General features: G+C 27.9%; 1 protein-coding gene across 2 annotated transcripts in view; it reads right to left on the bottom strand.

Annotated features, from left to right (window-relative positions):
* Nucleotides 1–3737: 3737 nt before the first annotated feature.
* Nucleotides 3738–7787, bottom strand: part of SC35 (SR family splicing factor SC35) — a 36027-nt gene continuing 31977 nt past the window's right edge. The window contains exon 4 of one of the 2 annotated variants that reach the window (XM_075375184.1): nucleotides 3738–4808. The gene's annotated coding sequence lies outside the window, so the exon portion shown is untranslated. The remainder of the gene's footprint in view (nucleotides 4809–7787) is intronic. The other variant, XM_075375182.1, reaches the window with a different exon arrangement.

The following is a 7787-nucleotide window of genomic DNA, read 5'->3' as shown; positions in this document are numbered from 1 at the left end:
GTTTTAATATTGTACATATTTTCTTACATTACTTGATTGAACCCAATAATGTCAAGTTTAAAAATGTAAAAAAAAAATAAGATTGCCAAGGGCAAAAAAAAAGATTAGTTACTATTAGGAAGTTAACAAATTTTTTCAGCAATGAAGTTTTTAGTTAATAGATGTGATGTTTCTCATTAAGATTAATGTGGTTTATTAAAAAAAAATTTTTTTTAATATTTTTGTTTACTGTTCCCTAAGCTGTTATAAATCAAATCTGGGCCAACTTTTAATTCTCAACAAAATGAAATTGAGCAATTAACAGAAAGCTGACTTTAATAAAAAAAGACCACTCTTAATTGTTTTTTTACTTTATTACAAAGATTTTTAGGCTTCAAACTCAATGACAAAGAATAATTGCCAAACATAGGGAAATATTAGATTTTCAATAAACTCTAGATTCATTCCTAGGGAACTGTATGATTTTAAGAAACACTTTTATACTTAAAAATTACATGATAGGTATAAAAGTGACTTAGAAAATTCTGTCTACAAATGGACATTTAGAATAGAATGTGATTCCCATTCAACAGTTTGATATCAAATAGGTAGTTTTTTGTCTGTTGCTTAATATAGGGGAATGGTGAGAGAGTATAGTTAAACACATACTATTCATATCAGATAAACATAAGTTGATTCTGTGAACTACTGTAACAGTGATGATGCAGTTAACCTCAATTCTGCGCAAGGCTAAAAAAAAAATAATTCTGTTTTAATAATTAATTTTAATTTTATTCTTAAGTGTCAAATTGGCTTTCAAAAATGCAAAATCCCTGCTTTTTATTTTGTTTTATTTTTTTAAGAAAAATAAAAACTTTTCTAGGAACAGATTTTCAAATTCAAAAGAAATTCAAATTCTACCTACTTCTACCTCCAGAGTTTTAAGCTTCTCTTAATAAAAACATCACTTAAACCCTTTTCATTTTCTCATTAACAGTAATTAAGTCGGCAGTATTTCAAAGTCTACTGATTTAACTTTTAACGAGGTTAAGTTTAGCTGTCATGGATTCGTAAAAAACCTGTTTATTACAACAAAGAAGAAAGCTATCTTGCTACCCACATGACCTTCATGAGAAAGATAGCAGCACTATGCTGTTACACTACATTTAACGACCTATTTATAAAAGATTTATTAGTTATCTAAATTTATGCACAGAATGAAAAAACAAGAAAGTTGTTTATAAAAGTTTTTCTTTATATACATAAATAAACATGAACCTTTTCTAAATATTACAGAAATAGGCTTCCAGAAGATCTCCCCTGAACTATGATGAAGTTCCTTCCTCAACGGCATTGCTGAAAGATTTAAGTAGTTTGAAAATTTTGCTATTTTGTGAAAAATAGTATATTTGATCTGTTGTGCTTGTTTAGTATGAATTTTTTGTCAATCAAGTTTTTTTTTAAATCATACTGTTCAAATGTATTTGAACACTAATAAAATACTACACGAATACTGACAGTACATCTACAAAAACACACTGACAACATTACTAAGAACAGAATGAATCATCAGAAAACATACTCTGGAAGAAAGTCTTCAACAAACACTTAAGTTATATTCAAAACAAATTTGTTACTAGTTTAAACCCAATACCATGCTTAGTATAATACCTTTTTACATATCTACACATCGGGAAATTAGATAGTCCTCTCCGTTTTAACAATGGTATAGTTTGTCTCTTAATTTTTTATGAGTAGGATTTAGTTATAAAAACTTGTAAATGAAAAATGCAATTCTGTTTAACTGTAACAGGCAATATTCTTACAAGTTATTCTGATTAAATGGGGATCATAATCCTTCAATGATTAAAATTAAATCATTTAATATAAGAAAAAACTAACAGCAGTGAAATAAAAACATATCTCGAGGAACCAAACACATCACGAATGAAAAATGTTCTGGATAAGTGAAGGGTGAAAAAAAAGTTTTTCCTAACATAATTTGTCAGAAATTTTTTTTGACAAATGCTTTGGTATTAATAAGCAATTTGCTATAGACAATATAACAGGCCCTCCTGATCACCTAACCTAGTGACGAAAAGGATGAAATGAAATAAAATGACAGTATGTATACAAATTTTCAGAAAATAGGTCAATAAAATTATTCTAGCACGATATTATTCCACTAACATATGAAAATCCAGTAATTTTTCATTAAAGTAAAATCATCATCACTAAAAAATTATAAGATAAAATAAAAATTTAACATTAATTATATCATCCTACTGTTTCAAAATAATATTTAATTTCTTAGAAACATGTTGACTAACTTTATAATGTACAACACCATTTATATCTTTTAATTTAGAAGAAATCAAACAAATTAGGGACATTCCATTTGAAATCGCCAGAAAATATTCTATTTTAAACTTGACGCTTCCAAGTCCAAATAAAAATTAATAGGAATGTTTTTTAATATAACTGTTTGTTCACTAAAACTCAGAAATGTTATAGCTCTAACTAGTTGCAAGTTTTTTACCAAACCTTAATACCTTTAAAAGCAAACCCTGTTCTACTTGAAATTATAAATTTGGACTTTTTCTAAAATGAAGAAATAACCTTACTCATATAAATGTTAAAATATTGTTATTAAAAAGCTAATTATATTAAATTTAAAATTTTATAAATTTTTATTTTTCAACAAAAAGAATGTTATAGTTGATTGCTATATTATATACATATACAAATTTGAAAATTGGATTAAACTGGAATGACTATTATAAAATTTTATAACTTACTTAGGAAAAGAAATAGTAGTAACGATACTAGACATAAAGCATAATAAGAAAACTGCCAAAGTTAACAATTGCAAGTTGTTAGACAGTGGTAAGAATGCTCATGTTATTATAGGAAACACTCAAACAACATAACTGAGAAACTCACATTATTTACTTGTTAACTAACAACAGTACAGATTATCTCTTACTTTTTTAATCAGCTTTAAAGTAGATAAATATTATTCAATTAAAACTTGCATTAGAAAATAACATAAATTTGTTTACTCCAACAGTCAAACTGAATAAAGGTATAATAGTAATTTTATTGTTCACACATATTTGCATGCGTGCAAAATTATTGCAGCATACATGTTTGGAAAAAGTTTTTTCCATGTTTTCCAAAATTCACGGTCAAAATTAAATCAGAGTATTAGGCAATTTTAAATTTAACAATTCTTTTGTATTTTACTTTAAAATGCATGTCAAAACAAGTGTATTTTCCCAACTTTAAAATGAGTTCAAGATCAACATTTTAGCCAAAACAGGACACAGGAATACCACTTTAGATATGAAAGTTCGTAAAAAAAATGCTTTAGATTTTTATAACAAAAATTAATCAAAGATGTTTATACGGGCCTGAAATTTCAAGTTCCACAATTCCAATTATATGTACAAACTACTATTTCCATCATATTGTTTTTGACATTTACAAATTCAAGATGAAGTTACAAATGATTTAAAAACATTGAATGATACATTAACAAAAATTAGATATAATTGTTAATTTATAATATTTTTAAAACAGGAAATAAACAGGTAACTTTCCATTCACAAAAATCAGATTAGATGATAGACTACTGCAAGTCAGATAATGGAGACTTTATATTAAAAAAATTAACCTTTCTCTAATCTTTCTTTATTGAATGACATCATTATAAAAGAATTTTTCAACAATATATTTATTGATGAGAAATGCAGAACATATTTTTCATTGAAGAAGATACTTACTTTTAATGAATTAATCATTAGAATCCACAAACGTTGTAATTTCTTTCAGAGAAAAATATCAACAAAATAATAGTTATATTATTAAAAATGTGCTAGGATACAAGGAGGTAAGCCAACATTAAATACACTTCCACTTTACTTAATTTAGATCATAATTATACATGTATTAAAAAAAAGTTAAGATACAAACCTAATTTAGATGAAAAAAAAAATTACATTAAGATTAACTTAGATTTAACACTAAAATTATTTTAAACAAATGAACAAAAAAAGATTGTATTACATGGATAAACAAAACATTAACTTCTGTAAACATATAATCCATTTAATGTTTTAAGATAATATTTTCCTATAACTGCCATAGATACTTAAAATTGACAAACAAGCTGTAGTATTTTAGAAAGAAAAAACAATAAATTTAAATAGATAACCCTGTAAATTCATAATTCTATAATCAATTTAAAGATTTTATAAACAGTATGAAAAAAAATTTATTGTGTTAGAGAAAATAAAAGTTATACGCAAAGAAAAAACAACATTAACTATTGTCCAATAAATGTTGAAAGTAACATTTACTCATAATGACAATGATAAATAAGTATACAAATACATTGTTTTAATCTATCAAACCTATTATTTACTAATACAAGCATCAATATTTAAGGCAATCGTCTAATTATACAACAATTAACCATATTAACAGAGGCTGAATGATTGAATCTGTTTTACACCAATTATTGTTACACATCTATTATTAATAACGTAATGAATTAAAAATTATTAGTTTGTCCAATGACCAGAAAATGTTAGAAGTAATTATCACTAAAAAATAATAATAATATCAACAAAGCAATAACATATGTTCATTGATCAATCATTTCAGTCTATCAACTTATAATAATTAATTTATAATACATTAGGTTTAAACACATAAATTACTAATGTTTGAAATAAAGTAGTACCTTTAAAAAAAAAAAAATCAGCAGTTACACTAGTCCAAAAATATGCTCTGCATTGACAATCATTAAGCATCCTTTCTTTCTCCTATAGAAAAAAGTAAAGAAGAAAATTAGACAAGAATTATAATAAAGCCGTACAATATTTATTACTTTTTTTTTTATAAATTTGTAATTTAAAAATGTAAATGAATAGTAAAAAAATAAATTTAATAAGAAACTGGTAGGAATAATTTTGCAGAAGTCATTGGTACCAAATAATCATAAATAACTGTTATCACGTCATACAGATGTTTGTACAACATTTAGACATTATGAAGACCATACCATAAGAAGTGCATGGTTCATGCATCACTACCACAAAACACAGGTCACGTCAAATGATCCTGACCAATTCAAGTTCAGCTGCTTTCAGTAACTTGTTGTCACAATCAATGTACTCCTTGTTTTAAAAACTTGTAAATGTACTCATTTTTTGTTTCTCTCTTTCTGTTTAACCTCAGAACCACCATAAGGTATTACTTAAGAGGATGAATGAGAATGATATGCAAATTAAATGAAGTGTAGTCTTGTACAACAATCTCAGGTCGACCATTCCTGAGATGTATGATTAATTGAAACCAAACTACCAAAGAACAGCAGTATCCACAACCTAGTATGCAACTCCATACAGAAGTAACCTGTCTAAAATTTGAACCTTAAACAAACATGTCCGACTGTCAACAAAAATTATGTGGTGTATCATGCTTATCATGCTGTTGAATTAAGTAGAATCAGCATCACAATAACAGCCATCAGGGATCAAAATGGTTTACTCCTTATCAAACAATGGTAATGAAACAAGTTTTGATGTGCACTGCAAAACACTCAAGTGATTGCAATGGGCAATTCAGAAAAACTGTAAACTGATCAAAACTTCAAATGGAAAGTTTTGGATCATATGCATGTAAGTTTTGGATATGCAATATCCACACCTTCACATACTACTGAAGAACTTGTTTTAAAGTACAAATTTTCTGAGTAACATATGAGCTGAAGGAAATAAGAACATTTTTGAATGGACTAATGGTAGTCAAATATAATAAGGATATTTAACACTCAAAACAAATTACTTTTGCACAGTAAATGTTCAGGCTAATTATATGGATAAATGGTTTATTAAATGGTCAATAATGATATAAAAATTAAGTGTTGTCAAATTTCTGTCCGTACTTTCTTATTCTACAATTATTTTCAGTATGAAGGGAATGATGTCAATGTTGAATTACCACTTGGGAGGCAAAAGGTAATAAACTTACACTTCCACATGTGTAAAAAAAGGTTTTAAGGGCAGCATTACTTGAAAACAATTGATTTTAGGATTTTTCATGTAAACTGTAGTCTGAAATTCTCGCTTTAAAATGATGTCTAAATCACGTTTCTATGTTAACTAGAAATTAATTTATACTTTTTTTTGTACTGTTTATATTATCAACATTAGAATATTCAGTCATGATTTTAATGACCGTTTTACTGTATTTTTTCCATAGCTGTTCACATTTTTTTCTTTATTTCCTAGTATTTTAGGTCGGCATTATAAACAGCTGAGATTCTGCTAACCTCAACTGCTAGCATAAAAAAATTGAAGACCATTCTTTTCAGCCATCAAGTGCTCAGAGAATTCCTGTTTCATCTGGAAATTTAACAAAACAGAGTTCTAGTTTTAAGTTGTAATTACAAGAGCATTTGGATACTTATGATAATAAATCTTTAGAATACAATATTATAAATTTGAAACAGCTGGAAAATATGATGAAAGACATTGCTGTATGTAAGCATTGTAGCAAGCTTGTCATTAGAAAAGAAATCTGTTATTGAGCTGATACAAGATTTTTTTTGTTCTAATTGTAAAGAATTCTTTAATTGTGAAAGCATTGATGTAAAAATGAAAAAGACATCAAAAAGGTATTACATTTAAAACTTGCGACTTGTTTATAGTTTACAAACAATGGGAAAAATATATACTTCAGCACAGTTATTTGTGGTATTATGAATTTAGCACCACCTCCTACACATTATGGTGATCATGAGTTTGTTTTGGGAACTGTTATGCAACAGACCATTCATTCAAAGTCAATGAAAAATAGTGTTGAGGAAGCAGTAGTAATGATTGGGGAAACAGAGATCTGTTTGTTGCTGTTGATGGCTCATGGCAGAGAAGAGGCCTCACCTTGTTAATCGTTGTCATAACTGCGACTTCTGTTTATAGTAGTAAAATCCTGTTGACTGTGGGAAAGTTGACAGTTATCTAAATATTGCAGTTGTTCAGGTAGAAATAATAATGAACATGAAGAATTGTACTGCTAATTATTTGGGCATTAGTGGAGAGATGGAGCATACACATATAAAATATACCTATGCAATTCGAAGGAATTTGCATAGTATTGCTACGATGAAGCAAACTGTACGGGCAGAACTCTTTCACATTGGTTCTTCAAATGAAAACTCATGTATCAGTTGTAGCCCTACAGATGCAAAGACCTGGTGCAAGTATAATCAAATGCTTCAGAAAAAAGAATATGATCACAGGCAGCACTTTCATCTTCCTGCCATAGAAAAGTGTTTGAAAGGGAAATCTCAAAACCAAAATGAATTGTTGAACAATGTTACTTGGACTCTACTCTTGAAACGGACACTTGTTACGTTACCAACATTTCAATTTAGGGGTTTTGATGCTATTCCTTGTTTCAATGATAGCTATATTAGTACATGTAAGGTGGGTCATGGAACTTACAGGACTCAGTGCTGGGAAGTATCTAGTAGAAGCAATGAAAGACCTTGATAGGAGGATATTCCAAGGTAAAAAAGGAGTATCTGACCTCAAATTAAAAGCCTGAGAAGCCCGCATTGTGGTAAAAAAACATCTGGAAGACTTGTATGCAGAAGAGAAAGGTTCAGATGAACCAATATATGAACCTGGTGCTTAATAGAACACTACAGAAAAGATTGCTGATTAACAAACAAAATGAAGGCTCTATCTAAATTATAAGCTGAGAAATCATGCAAATGGTTAACATTACGAAGATAG

This window comes from Lycorma delicatula, chromosome 9 (assembly GCF_047948215.1).
Source record: "Lycorma delicatula isolate Av1 chromosome 9, ASM4794821v1, whole genome shotgun sequence".
Lineage (NCBI taxonomy): Eukaryota > Metazoa > Arthropoda > Insecta > Hemiptera > Fulgoridae > Lycorma > Lycorma delicatula.
The sequence above is the reverse complement of the archived record's forward strand: the minus strand, read 5'-3'. Positions and strand labels throughout refer to the sequence as shown.